At 38.9% G+C, this 15,949-nt stretch overlaps 1 protein-coding gene across 8 annotated transcripts in view; it reads left to right on the top strand.

Annotated features, from left to right (window-relative positions):
• Positions 1–15,949, top strand: part of chrm3b (cholinergic receptor, muscarinic 3b) — an 82,288-nt gene that overhangs the window by 43,009 nt on the left and 23,330 nt on the right. For 2 of the 8 annotated variants that reach the window (XR_010328147.1, XR_010328134.1), the window contains one exon: positions 13,507–14,087. The exons of 3 other annotated variants lie outside the window; for them this stretch is intronic. The gene's annotated coding sequence lies outside the window, so the exon portion shown is untranslated. Of the gene's footprint in view, positions 1–11,282; positions 11,443–13,506; positions 14,088–15,949 lie in introns of those variants that run through there. 3 more of the 8 variants (XR_010328139.1, XR_010328135.1, XR_010328130.1) reach the window with 3 other exon arrangements.

Below are 15,949 nucleotides of genomic sequence, written 5' to 3'. Positions count from 1 at the left end.
GGCCTTGTATGCTTGTCCACCATCAGGCCTTAGTGGTAACATCATTTTAAATTCTACTTAAAAGCCTTCATGGTGTTAATGTCATGCACGTGAGACGGACATCTAATGGCAACATTCTTTCTTAACTTGTATTTTTTGGTCTGTGATAATCAAACTTAATGGGTGGAAGGCCCATTAAGGATGGACTGGATTTACAATAGAGAGAACACAATCGCCACGGTAGAGCAATAACTAATGTGCCCTCTCAGAAAGTGCTGTGAAATGTCCACTGGTCTGTGTCAACCACAATGCAAGTAGGAAAGACTGAGGTCTCTATTTTAAAGGTCATAGCACATGGCTCAAAGCGCAATGTGCAAGTGCAATTAGGGCATGGCCAGACCCACTTTTGCTAGCTTCATGGCATATAGTTCAAGTGAAAAGTAAAGCACACATTTAAAATGGGCTGGACATAGTGGACTTAAATTAATTAAATTAATCGGTGGGTCTTGAACATAACGCGTTAAAAGCCAATCAGATTGTCATCTTTCATTCCGTTTACTACCACCTGTGTTTGCCCCTCGGTGGATTGCTAATATAATGGTGGATTTGGCGAGACTTTGAAAAGACAGATTTAACTCTGAGGAAAAAGACCTGCTCATGCCCGAGTCCATTAAAAATTACTGGATTAATTGTGAAATGTAGTTCAAATGAGTTTTTTTCTGATTTAAAAGGTTTATTTTTCTTAATTAGACTTTAGTAGTTCTCTTTAGAATAAGTTTGTTCAATTATGGAGTAACAGGTGAAGTCAGTAGGGTTTTAATTGCTGAAAGCCATTGGCCAATTTTATTTGTCATTGCCTGCAATTGTCTAATTTGGATCAATACTATGTCCTACATTATCATGACCTTGTATTTTTATTGTGAATTTTTGATAAACACAATAATAATCTTTCTCATTTTGATCTTGATATTTTTATGCATGCGCATACCCCTCTGGTTATAACAGACCAGAGGGTGTACGTGTGTGCGTTGCATATCTGCCTGTGTAGGCACATTCCTATCTTAATGTTGCACCCTTAAAATCGCAATGAAACTTCAGGTTTTGGTCGGTCATAATGCAAACGCTTTCAGCTGCATCAAAATGGTAATACACCAACAATTACCATGATCATACTTCCTTTTAAGACCCGGGCATTTGTTATTTTAACAACGTAGGAGCTGGACAGGAAAACAACGACTGCATTTGTCTGAAACTAGCAAAGACTCTTGCGTTTGTGTTACCGCCGCGTCGAGTCCAGGATAGAGCCTCGAGCCGCCAACCCGCCATTACCTCATAGTGAGACGCTCGGAAAAAAATCCAAAGTCACGGCTCAGACGCCGGGAAATATATTCAGAGATTGATTTGGGGTCGATCTTTAATTAGAACTCCTTTCTCTTCTGCAACTGGCAGCCATTTCGCCAGCATCAAATTTCCCTTTCATGTCCTGGGCTTTAGAGTGTGAAACTGTGGCAAAGGGATTTGGCGGCGGCGAGTCTGACTCCTCAGTTCGAGGACAGTCTCGTCTTTCCTGTATTTGCGGACATTCATTCATTGCACCACAGGAAGTGAATTCTTGTGCTCATGCAGAGATGTGAATAGATGTCATGAAGTTTCAATTATAGGCTGATCTCAGAGCTATACAAGGTACATTTCAAGTGCTATTTTTGCATGGCTATGCAAAGTTTTGTTTTGGTGGGAAGCCCCTATAAGTGAAGTTCTGCCTTGGTTTGCCAAGAGGAAATTAAAACAACCATCTTAATCAATTTTTTATTTTATTTCTGTAACTCAGGGGGAATCAGTCTCCTAAGACATAAATAAGTGATTATAAGCTGTGGAAAACTTAGACCTGCAAAATTTGTCAAGCAAACAAAGTGCTCTTTTCAAAGGAAAATACAGTAATTCCATAATAGATTGAATGGATCTAGATCAAGACAAATATATTTCAGAGATGTTAAAGATGTTTCCCTTTATGAGTATATTCTTCACCTCTCTTGACCCAGAATGTGGGTGAAAATCCTGATTTTACTTTATGACCAAAATAACCATTTAAAAAAAGTGACCTTTACACCAGATATGTTTCCACACAGGAATACCTGAGATGTTTGATTATGCCAGTGGTCTAATTGTGCTTCTGATATGGATTGTTATAAACAGGTTGTCCTTTCTAGTGTTAGTGTTCTCGATCTTTCTTAATCCGGCATGTGAATCTCAGGTCTATATGTTCTGAACACGAATTACAAAGTGGCCCAAACTGTTCTGTGCTGTCAACAGTATTTTTCATCCTCTAGTCCCCTGCCAGATGGGACTTTCTTTTTATAAATTTATTAAATTGGGTTCACTTTTCAGTGCAGATGTGTGAGACGTTTGAGAGAACAGCAATGACGAAGTGTGGGAAGTGTGCTTGTCTAATCTGGGCATCGACACGCCACATACCTCATAATTAGAAGAGATGTTAGAACCCTCAAGCTCCACAGAGAAGCTAAATCACCATGAAGTCACATGACTTAAACTGACTCCATCGTGAATGGAGCTTTGTGATTCTGAAATCTTCTGAATGTACGATGAAAAGTACGAGGAAAATTTTTTATATTTCCACCACATTGATCCACCCCTTGTGCACATAAATGACAGTATATACACTGAATGCAGGCATCGTTTTTAAGTCTTGGATGAAATAGCAAGTTGATTAATACGTTTTGAAGTCGGACCATGTCAATTCATCAGTGACCAATGGCAGAAAATGACCCCTGTAATAGAGTAATGCAAAGACACATTAGCACTGGAGAAAAAGTCATTTCTGAAGTGATATCATCTAGAAAGACAATTATACAGCCCTACAGAATGTGAAGATAATTACTCTATAAGAACAGAGACAGAATTGCTGTGCATTTTGTATCTGTTCTCCCACCTCTCACATATGGCAAGACGGTAATATTACCTTTTTATATTTACAGGGATTTGCCTGATTTCTTATTTAAAGAAGCTTATATACAATCCATACACACATGCATTTATACATATATACACATTGGCTTACATATATAGCTGGATATTTATTTACTCTTGGAATTCAGGTTAAGTACCTTGTTCAAGGGTACCATGGCAGTGTCCCGCTAGCTGGCTGTCACATTCCTTCAAGCTCCCTGTGGCCACTCCTCGTGGCACGAGCTGTGCTCTGCCCTCATCCCCCAATGGAGAAATGACCTTCCCAATCAGTCAGGAAGGCAGATTTAGTGGCTGTCTCCTGCACACATTGCAAAATTCACCTCTTCAAGTGACCAATGTTTCAATTCAACTCATTGTTTTTATCTTTTTTTCTTCATTTATCTTAAATCAAGCACCTTTACAGTGGCACTTATACTGTATATAGTAGGCCAGCTAAAATAAGTTTAAGCAGTGAGTGAAGCGCTAGTCTTTATTTATGAACTGAGCGCTATTGAATAATCTGATTTTTAAGTGCTGTAGGTCAATGCACTGTGCTACATGTAAAAGCGGTGCATGATTGTATTGTAACGTATTACGTTAATATTAAGACAGTGGCATCCAAAGAGAGCACAGCTGCTCTTAAAAAAGCCTTCTTTCCTCTCTGCTAGTTGATTAATATTCATCAGCATACCAAACCAAGCATAGTTTGTCATGGTGTCCTGGCTTCCATTCATAGACAGTCATGAAAGCACTTGCACCTTACGGCAAGCAGAGCGAGAGAGCTAAATCGTAGCTTCAAAAATTCCTGTGAGGTAAACATTTAAAATAATGTCATTTGGCCCTCCTGTTTCACAAGAGAAATGCCTTCCTTTCTAAGCTTATGTACTGCAGCAGTCCCTCTCTTGCACCAGCTCCATCATTAACACTGAAGTGCCGTGTACATCGGCGTTAAAATATTTGTCTTTCCCCGAAAAAGATGATCTCACAGTCGCACGGCCAGGCAGACTGGGCTGGATTCCGTAGCAGTTCGGTGGTTTACAGTGTTATCAATCATTGTGCCAAGGCTTACCGCGGTGGGCTCAGCAGGCATCTGAACTGGGGAATTTATGGTAGGAATTCTGAATGCGATAGAAAGGAAGGTAGGCACCACACTGCCTCTGTCACTCAAAACAGGAGGATTTCATTACCTGGCATCAATCAGGCCCATATTGAAAGCTGGCGTGCTTTACAGGCTGCAGAAGCGTTCAAAGTGCAATAATTGAAGTCCACTACAAGTCCTGAAAGTTAACGAGTTGTGCCATTCTGTGACATATGTGAGGCATAAGTTCAAAGGTCCATATCAGGAGAGTGTAATGCATGCTGGTACTACCTGCCCTGTATGAACTGTGACTGAGAATTTAGCACGACCACTGTTGCTCAGATGTGTTCATCCATAGCTGCAAATAGTACTTAGAGGTGTCAACCAAGTGCAATGGCTGAGATGTTTCTGTATTTAGAGGTAGGTATTTTTTATCGAAAATGGGGGACTATGCACAGTATATAAAGGGTTATAATCACTGGATATAGCTGTAAATACCCTCAAATTAAATCTGATCGTCTGCAGTTTAACATCATGTTCATTGTTCCATGTTGAATCTAATGTACTGGAGTACAGAGCCAAAACCACAAAAATGGTCCACATACGTACTGTACTGCAGATGTAAGTTTGCAAAGTAAAGTTAACTGACTATTTAGAGTTTGTCATACTTTGGCCTGTATTCAGTCTGCATTCGTCCTTAACTGTGACTGACATTAAAGCACAAAAGTATATATATTTTTCTTCATACAGTTCAGTGATCATATTATTTCATTTTATTAAAAATAATTATTGTATCTGCATTAAGTTGTCTTTCAAAGAAATTGTACTTGAATCCACCCTAGCTGTCCACATCCATATTCTACAGGTGTTCAATTTTCCTTGGTCTAAAACTGATAACAGAGGGACGTGTGACCCCCATTAAACGTGCTGTATATGTTTCTTAGGTTATGCTACAGTACATATTTCATTACCGCGGCTGAATGACGGAACATGCTTACTCACCTCCTAGAGAGCAAGGCGAGCTAGGAGGAGATCTGTGGTAGATGAGTAACTCTTTCCTCCATACCAAATGAAGTCCCAGTTCACTGCATCACTACATGCACAGCGCAGTGCTACCTTATTTTATTTACCACACGGGCCGCACAGGGAAACCAACACAATTCTGTAGTTACTTAGCATCTCAGCATATTTATTGCAGGGTCAGTGGCCCAAGTGTAACAATATTACTTGCTGGGATTTAAAGAGCAAAGGTATGTTAAAGAGCAAAGGATCGTGCTTTATGGAACCATAGTTCATGTTCACAGTGGGTTGACTGTCAGAGAATGGGGTAGCGGTATGTATTGTATATATATCTTAGAAAGACTATAGTGAGTTGGTACCCTGCCCGACCATCTATCATGCTCATAGCATACGAGCCTGTGCTGTAAGATAAATGATTCTGGGGTATCTAAATACATAATTCATTTCCATGCATTTCATTTAAATTCACTGTGAGTTTATATCTATATGATATATTGCCTTTTACAAGCTCTGCCACCTGTATGCCTTTTCTGATATTTCCTGCAAACGCTTCTGTGCTGTACTTCCACTTGAAGAAAATTACTTTGGGGGAAAAAAAGGTCTATCCACATGTCAGTGCTCACATGTACTCGCGTCTGGCAATGAGTGGATGTTAATTTCCTCAGCTGTTAAAACTGCCAAAAAACTCCCACCTTGACTCTCATCACAATGCCTGCACTTGATTAGGGGCTTCCGGTCGGTGAGCGACACAGCAGAGCTTTCACTTGATTTATGCTAAAGTACTTGTCGGGCCTTATATGAAGTCGCTTGTCGTTGGCGTTTGACAGCTCACTGCCACAAAATGAAGTGAAGCTACAGTACTATTGCATGTCTTCTCTGTAAATCAGTCATATTTATTGGTGGGTCTGTATAGAAGCCATTGTCGGGTTTATATTCTCGCTCGTTACTGTCTTCCTGGTCTCCTCCCATCATATGGTCGGGATGAGTGTATGAGGTTTTACTTAGACATCAGCAGCCTTCTGTGTATTGGCCAAACACACACATGAGTGTGAACTTGAGTGTGTGCATATTTACTTTATATGCAGTCTGTTTTTGCCTGTGAGAGCTTTGTCATTATAATTTCTCCTCAGAGGACCTCAAAATTTAGGCGAAGGTGAACATAACAATAAAGTTGCTAAGCAAATATGAGACCTAATGTTGGTGTTTTGACAGAAAAGGACGTTTTGTAAAGTAGGCCATTTTAAAAGAATGATATAAGTCAAGCGTGAATATTCGCCAATGTGGAATATGATATTAATATCATGAAAAGCATTTTTATAATTTAATGCTGTTTTTGATTATACCTGCACTATTTGCCGTATGTCTTATGCCAAAAATCTAATTGTAACTCCGTTTAATTTCTTGTAATCACTCCCGGTATTGTGCTGTGAAAAGCAATCTGTGGCCCCATTGTGAAGGGCTTTTCCATAATTAAAAAATTGATTGAGAGATTTCGCTGATTTGATCTATTTTTTATTACTTGCATTGAAATTTAATTGTCATCCTGTCATGTTCCTGAAAATTGCACCTTGCTTGATTTATTTAATTAATTTTGGTACGTCTGCCACAAAGGGGTGGAAGGGAGACATGTAGTACAAGCAAACTTTAAAACCCAGTGTCGTTACTGCAGAACGGTGCTCCACAATTTTCCCTTCAGGCCAAACCAATACAACTTCGATCAGCAGTGACTCAATTCCCAGTGTTGCAAAAGCTGTGGACCGCATGGCTTTTATCTTTGACACTGTAATATGGGCTACTATTCATCAAAAAACTATTTACCCAGTCCCGTTTAGAGTTTTCCGAGCAGCCATATTTTTCTATGTAATCAAAGGCAAGCTCCGTAGGTAGGATTGCACCTTGTAAATCTCCCTATTTAAGATCAAATTGGTTTATATCAACACAATGTACAGTGATGTGTGCCTGTGTAAATATGTACCAGTGAGATGAGTGTAGGTGATGCATTAGGGATCATACACATGAATCTGTGTGGTTTATGTTTTAGCATTTACATGTGAACATTTTGCATAAATACAATATGAATGATAATATGTTCAAGATTTTAGCGAGGTTTGGAAGAAGGAAAATGCTCCATAGTGCTCCATGTTTCATAATCCATCACAATTCTTTGTATTGTCTTCCAGCAATAATTCAAATGTGCAGAATCTCCATGTTGAGGAAGGGCTCTCTGTTTATTCAAGGTTATCTGCTTCCTAAGTTTCTAGCCAAGTCAGAGCTGGCCGAAAGCATTGAGATAATAACTCTCAGAAGGTAAAATGAGATGAAAATAATATACCATATATTTTCAGTCAAGAAATATCTGCCTCTTCTCTCCAAGCTATAATCTTACTTCTTAATTGACCTTCAAAAAATTCAAATGAAATAGAATAAATTTGCATTACTTAGATTGGCTCATTTCTTGTGACTTTTTTAAATTTTTTAAAATTTGAGAGCAATCAGAATACGATTTTTGATTATATATTATTGCTATTTCCTGACTGTTGATGCCATATAAATGTATTCGTAATATCAGTTTTAATAATGCCAGAAATTGCTTCGTCAGCTTTCAAGCTGATAACCATCAAAAAGTCAGACCTATAGAGGACCACCAATATCAAGCAGTGAGACATATGTCAGCAGCAAGACACAGCATGCCACTCACTGATATGGTAGTTCATGCTAACGCAAATGCGCATGGGGTGGTGGACTCCCAAACTTCCCCATCCATCACATAAGGGCAGTTCTGAAATGACGAAGGAGGGAAACAAGACGCCTTAACTGCTTTTCAACAGCAGTTTCAGACGGACTGTGAGCATGGTGGGGTGGAACGCCTCGTAATTGGCTTTTTCGAGAGAGGAAATGGACGAAAGAGTAGTTTAACAGTGACAGCTCACTTACCCACGCCATCAGGATCCTGTTCCATCCCCAGGCCCCTCTGCTCACTAATCACTGCTGCCCAGTCGTTGCGTATATCGTCACCCCTTCTCCTTAATACGTGTGCTGCAGAATTTGAAAAGAAGTACGACGTGTTAGCTAACCAGGAATGTTAACTTTCCTGGCTTATGGTTTCCTTGTGATCGAAACAAAACAAAACAGGAATCAAGTTTCGTTGGCTCAATCACCACAGCTTGCCGATGTTGGAAAATTACAGAACAACCGGCTGAGTGCAGAATATTTTTTTCTCCTGATTTTTATCACTTCTGTCTCCTGATTTTTAACAGCCATGTCATGGAAAACACTCCATTTGTTAATGTGAAGTCGGCATTATGTTTACTTATAAATGTCTTTGAAATCGTAGCGTTTTCCTGTCTGGACTCTTATCAGTGTGTGGCATGCAGCTGGGAGGCCAGTCGGGTTGGGGCTGTATCAGGACCTAAGGACTCTTGGCCATGTTCCATGGTGGTGTACAGCTGTTCAAGTGCAAATCTTTTAATGAATCAAGTATATTGTACTTCTCTCCTCCCCTAACTGACTGTGTAAAACCTCCAAGATGCCTAAGAGACTCTTATGCTTATTTACTGGAGGGGGCACTATTAATAGGAAGTTCAATTATTCATAGAAAGCGTGTACTGTAAGTGAATTCTCTTCAATGAGCAGGCCATGAATGCCATAAACTGGAGAGATACTGCATCCTATGACCATAAGATGGACATATTTTTCTGACATGGTTGTGTTTGGCCTGAATTCTGAAAAAATGTTTTGCTTAGGTACTGCAGTTGCCTGACATCCTTAGCCAGTGTTACTTATAATTTCTAGCATTTGCAGATAGTACATTGTGGGCCCTGTTTAGGTGATAATGTTAATGCAAATATGGCTCACAGCAAGAAGGTCCGGTGCACGAATCCCAGCTGGGGCCTTCCTGTGTGGAGTTTGCGTGTTCTGCCCATGTACACGATTCTTGCAGCTACTCTGGTTTCCTTCCGCAGTGCAAACACATACGGGTTAGGCTAATTGGGGAGTCTAATTTGCTCATAGGTATGAGCGTGTGAGTGAATAGTGTGTGCGTGTGTCTACTGTGATGGACTGGCAGCCTGTGAACGGTGTGTTCCGGCCTCTCACCTAATGCATGCTGGGATAGGCTCCAGCAACCCCTGAGACCCTTACTAGAAATAAGCAGGTATAGCTGATGGATGGATCGATGAAATTGCTCATAGGTAAGAGTGTGTGAGTGAATAGTGTGTGCGAGTGTCTACTGTGATGGATTGGCAACTTGTCCAGGGTGTGCTCCGGCCTCTCTCGCTCAATGCATGCTGGGATAGGCTCCAACCCACATCCCCCCTCCCCCCTTCCCCCAGCAACCCTGAGCAAGAATAAGAGGATTAGATAATGGATGGATAGATATTTATATGTACATTTAGATGCATAAATTATCATCAAAGGGCAGGGCCATGCTTCTTATCTATCGTCAGTTTCCGATCAAGCTTGAATCAATTTTAACATGCTTTTTCATCTGCATGTAGACAAACAATTAATCACTGACAGCAGCCTACTTCACTTGTCCAGCCAGTATATTGCACATATCTATATTATATGGGCTTAAGTAGTGTGGCATTATCAAGTGAATCCTTTGTATGCTCTCCTGAAGGATGAAGCTGTTCCTTCCAAGTAAGGCTCACTTCAGTTAATTGAAAGGAAACTTTTACCTACAACCAAAAACCTCCGTCATTTGTGAGACATAATTAAATTTTGATCTCCACAAATGGAGTACAAATGAATTACATCCTGTGAGGGATATCTCGCTTTGCTTTGAAATGTTTGGGGAGCCAATTCAGCTGCCATGTATTTTTTTTTGCTAGAGAATCTATACAAACCGTTGCTGTCTATTCTTCCTAAACGAATCCACATTTCTGGGTAAATTTTATGGTTTGTTATTTTGGTAGCCGCTCCGAAGCACGCGCTGTCAGTTGCAGCTTCTTTTCCCCCTGCTGAGCTGCCCAGCCATTGCATCAACGGAGTGCTTCTCGTGTGCAGCTGCCACAGACCGGCTGCAGGCACTTAACAGAGGAGCTGATTTTCTGTGATGAGAAGACTGGCACTCCAGCTTGCTCAAAACATCATTGCAGCTATTTACAGCATTGCAGTAAGGTTGTGTAAGGGCAATGACAACATTGCAGCATTGTATTTACATTTCCTTTTTTTTTTTTTTTTTTTTTTTTACCAGCCCTTAAGTTTCAATCCGTTTTTTTTTTTGGCTCTGTTTGCAACCAAAAAAAACAAAAATAAAAATAACCGTATTATTCCCTTAACTTTACAAACCTACAAAATAAACTTTTGAAAAATGTCCTTTATCCAATGGCCATTGTTTCAATATGGGAGAACATGTACACTTACGCTGATCAGCTAATAACTAAGCTGCTGTGACAAAAGGCTTATAATGTATGACATGTTCCTAACTGATTCTTTAAGATTTCAGATGTTTAATCATTCTTAAATATTCATAACAGTCTATTAAAACTTCCACTTGTAATAAAATGATCAAATTTCATATACTGAGCAGAAGATTAATGCTTTTGTAAATGGTGGAATAAAATATGATGTACTTACTTGGAAAAAATCAAAGGTTCTTTGAGGTTATCTGGAAAATTGAAATGTGTTGCATGAGGACAGTTATGTTTCAGTTAAATTGTTTTGCTTTGCTGAGCTGAATGATGTCATCCATTAAAATTCAATTAACATTTTAAAAGCAATTAAACGCACCAATTGCTTTCCATAATTCTGTCAGTTTCACCAGATGTTTTTTCATGTAGGTTAAGAGTAGGTTTAGTACATGAACTGTATCTTCATTACTGTACTCTGACTGCTGTCTTCCGCTTGCTAGATTTCCATTTATATTATCACTTTTAATTTTTCTGAAATCTCTTCTAAGGTTGCAACAATTGGTGATGATTTATTACCAAATACTTGAAAAGAAATATACCAGCAAATGACACCATAAGTAGGTTTCAAATGCATTTTTTGTAACCTGCAGGAGTAAAGTTGCTTACATTATGAAAGTATGCCTCTGCAGGTACATTGTAAAACAATGGCGCACCTCATATTTTAGCTGCTTACATTAATGTGCTAGTCCAGGACATGATTGTATTTGATACCATAAGTAAGATTGTACACTTTAAAAATTCTGTTTATATACTTTTAGTTTCCGCATTGTAATGTATAATGGAGTGGACAAATTTACCATATTCAGCGCATTTGCATTTTATTCCAGAACTTGGCTCTGACCCCTATTCCAGTTGAAGGCTATGGAAGAAAGAGAAAGGACAAGAAATAATGAATGATCAAAGTGGATCTTTTGTATTCACAAATACAATTTCAAGTATATATATTTTTTTATTTTAGTGAACAGCCATGTGGAAAATTTACTTTGAAATTGTATTGTGAATCGACCTATGAATAAAGACAATTTATTGTGCTTAATCAGTTGGACACTGCTGCTTGTCCGCATGGCTTGAATCGATAATATGACATGCCTTCTTTTCTTTGAAGAAACGCATTGTCCTTATTTTTCCTATGAAAACCATCGCATTTACATACACAGCTGGGCTCCATAATGGTTGGCACAAAGACATTTTTAATTGGCTCTGTACTCCATAATTTTAGATTTGTAATCAAACAATTCAAACGTGGTTAAGTGCACATTCTCAGCTTTTATTTAAGGGTATTTTTGTACACTTTGGTTTCAGAAAGAAATTACAGTATTTTTTATACGTAGCCCCCCATTTCAGGGCACCCTCATGGTCTTTATGTGGATGTTTGTTAGTGCCTTTCCTTATTATTCAGCCTATAATTTGTTGTGTATAATATAAAGGCATTACTTAGCTATAATTGACCACAAATTAATGTAGTTTGTGACACTTATTGCAACGGTGAAAACATACACCATATCCCATAAGTAATGCACAAATGCATTATTATATATGCATAATTAACTTTGTGACCCTTACCCCCCGCTCCACTGAATCCTTTGAGCATTGCGTTAAATCAGCGTTGTGTTGACCGTTGCCATTAGCCAGGGAATTCAGTATTTGTAATCAATGAAAGGTGCTCCACAGCACTGCATTGTGTCCAATGGATGCGTCCAAGCTGAAAAATCGGTGAGCTTCGATTTCTGACGGCGAACGCATGCGTCCACTCACACAGTAGCGCGTTAAAATAATGTTATACATTTGGTGGTGATTCTTTCCTGATGCAGGCTATTCAGTCACATCAGTAAATAGCCTATTAAATTAATTTACAATGGAATATAAAATTTACACTGCATATGAAAATGTGAATCTCCAATAATTGATGGTGCATTTTGTTTTTAGTTTTTTTTTACACTGAAAGCAAATAAACGCTGCTAATGGAAGTTTTAGGTTAATTTCGTGCAACACAGCAGTGGAGTTACATTTAAAAAATCCATTTTGGCCAATAAAAAATATGTCTGTCGGCAGGTAAACATTTTCATCCGTCTGCCACTTTGGCAGGTAAGCCAAAAAGGTTATTTTGAACCCTGTATCCTGCTCTAATTGATAGACTAATACCAGAAGTGAAAAAGCTTTGAATGAGGCTGAACTTATGCATAATCAATCAATAAAGTCAGATCACAGAGCAGTGTTCAGAGACTTCCCCAATGCTCCCTTTTCACAACGTTGAACTTGGATGATCTCGAAACATGCGCTGTGGAGAAGGTAGAATGACCGTGACGGTGAACGTGATGTAAGGCCAGAAACATATCCTATGCTCGTACGCGAACGCATGTGAATGCCTGGTCGACGGACTGCAAACGCCCAACATAAGCAGCATAATCAGCGTGCATTCTTATGTCCCTGTGGAGGTAATAAACCCCCAGTCCTCAAGGGGGCGATCAAGGACAGTTGTGAAAACACTGAGTGGAATGAAGCACAATTCAGTGAAGACGGCGCCCTCCTGTTGTTCCCTGCCATAGCCCCTCACTGCAATGCTTGACATTGCAGCTCGTGCTTGCGTTGCATTAAGAATTTCGGGTGACGCATTTTAGAATGCAACTACGCATGAAATCACGTTTGCGTGCCTACACAGGATATGTTTACGGCCTTGTGCCGGTGGAGCTCTATTGTTGTTGTATATATGAAAGATAAATGAAGACAGGAACAGTTTACAATCTGAGAGTCGGTAAAAATGCAACAAGTTACATTAACATTGGGGCGACATAGCTCCGGAGGTAAGACCGATTGTCTGGCAGTCGGAGAGTTGCCGGTTCAAACCCCGCCCTGGGCATGTTGAAGTGTCCTTGAGCAAGACACCTAATCCTTAACTGCTCTGGCGAATGAAAGGCATCAATTGTAAAGCGCTTAGGATAAAAGTGCTATATAAATGCAGTCCATTTACCATTTACCAAGCAGAAATAATAAACTTAAGGCATTTTTCAATGAAGGCGCTAGGTATAATGTGTTCATTCATTTTTTTTCCAGATGCACCATCAACACTGCAAGATTGTCTATATCTCTTGAGAAGCTGTATGACTTCTCGCAAGGTATTACAATCAAACATTGTAAGTGTAAGGGCACTTTATGCATAATAGGATGAATAACTTGGGGCAGAAACGTTTTGTAACATTGCATAGATATGGCACTGTTAAAAACATTAACTGCAAGCCCTATTGCTGCCTCTACCATCAGAGCTCCATCAAACCTCTTCCAGCACTAAAATTCCCAGGTCTTTGGTCACCTCATCTCTGCAACTGCTCTCTGCTATTATATGTGGAATTGTATTAATATTTCCCCTTCAGTATGGCAGTTACACATAGCAATAACATTGCATTGACATAATGTTTTTACAATGATTGTTTTTTGTCCATTCTTTTATCCATTCCAGTGTTTGTATAACCTAATTGCATGCACTATGTTTTAAATTGCTCTCGATAACAGCATCTGATAAAGAAATAGATGTAAATGCAAAGTGGCCCATTTGCACTTTGAAAGTCAGATAATAACATTCAAAGTGCAAAAGATTGAACTTTGGCTTGTCACTGAATAAAAAATTCAACAATTGGCATTTGGCCAGTTTCTTTTGAAATGTATTTGTACACAAATATGACATGTTATACATTACAATATGATAACCATATGGCAGGTATTCAGCACCAGACTGACTGTACATCAACAACGTAATTTTTTCACTGACGTCATGTTGTGTGGGAACTGATGCAGCCATTACAAACTCTCAATGTCTCTGAAACAGTCTGAGAAATTAAGGTGTTAGACTGATATGCCCATATTGTGTTAAGGTGGTGACTTCCCTGTCTTTTATCAATTGAATGAAAATTACATCTGTGAAGACTTGAAGCTTGTGGTTTCAATCAAGTTTCGACTTGATATGAAATCTCCCTTTAGAAAAACATCATCATCTTTGAGGTATTCACACATTTTTTCATTTGTTCTGTTTTGAACTAGCATTCATGAGCATACCCATTTAAAGGTGTAATAAATAAAGAGAAAGACCTTACAATATCATTACAGTCAATACTATTACTAAATACTAACTAAATACCATAGATGCAATATGTCTTTTACATATTTTCAAAAAACCTATGAACTACTGCATCAGAAACAACATGAATATAAAACATTATTTTCACACCCGTAGGACCTTTTATAAAAACTGTAATTTCTGAATTATTTCTCAGTGTGCAACACAATGCTGTCTGTTGTGTCGATAAGAGATCATATACTGTCAGCGTGTGTTGTGGGTTTATGTGTTTAGTTTTTTGCATTAGAAGACCATTATGCATTATAGGAAACTGTCATGGCATTAATAAATGCAACCAAAAAAAAAAAAAAAAAAAAAAAAATCAATGCTTGACAGATGGCATAAATTTCAATTGTGGAGTTTAGCCAAGCATGAAATCAACCTGCTCAGGTGTAATTGTTCTTGTTTCCACAACAACTTAATCGAAACTGACAAGGAGAACATGCTGGGGTGAAGCACCAGCGTAGGGGCATGGGTTCCTGCAGACCTGATGGAGCTGTTCTTTTGGTTTTTGGTTTGGTTTGCAGGCAGTGTGGGTTCCTATGCCTTGAAAGCAGAAAAGTAAATGTTTGTTTTTTTAAATGTGGAACAGAGAATGTATTCATTTTAAGTGTATTAATACAAAGTGCTACAGATAGCTACAGATTTAAATGCTGGTATAAGAAGATCCTAAATTTCTTATACTAGTTAGTGATCAGGATTTATTTTTAATTTCATGGTATTTTGTGGATAGCTTATTTTATTTTTCTTTTTGTGCTTTTGCTAAATTGTTGACACAGCGCATTCAGTGTTAACAGGAATAGGGAGCATTCACTGGATAGCGATACTGTACTAGAGGATAGCCACGGCATGTTTCTGTCGATATTAAAACTCCTTAGGCTTACGCTTCTCCCCTTCAGTGGAAAGATAGCTAGCTTTGTCTATTTTTATGTCTTAGTTTCCCCTTAAAGCTAAATAAAATGTTTGTCTGATAATTATTGGAAAGGAGGCGGATAGCTGTTGGGTGCTTATTCACTTATTCCTGGTAGAAAATGTCTCGGTGCTGCCCTCTAACTTTAGAAAAATGCTTTCTGCTTTCCACTCTTGCCCCGCCCCGATTGTGATGTCAGAGTACCTCTTTGGAGGCTCTACTACATCATATAAATTTCAATCCAGATATCCAGACGGAAAATTGTTGCAGCCCACACATTTGTCCATTTACTTTTTTACACTACGGAACACTGCCGGCACCTGATTGGCTAGATTGGTTTCAGTCCAACGTTTTAAAACCGGAGGAACACGGTGGCCAGTTCATAAACTTTCTCATATTCCACCTTAACAGTCCACTAAAACATGTTTCTGAAAAGTGAGAAGTAGGCCATGTAATTCCTGAATATTGATTCATAT

The sequence above is a fragment of the Anguilla rostrata genome, chromosome 2 (genome assembly GCF_018555375.3).
Source record: "Anguilla rostrata isolate EN2019 chromosome 2, ASM1855537v3, whole genome shotgun sequence".
In the NCBI taxonomy this organism is placed as follows: Eukaryota; Metazoa; Chordata; class Actinopteri; order Anguilliformes; family Anguillidae; genus Anguilla; species Anguilla rostrata.
Note: the sequence above shows the minus strand (reverse complement) of the source record. Positions and strands in the feature narration are given on the sequence as shown.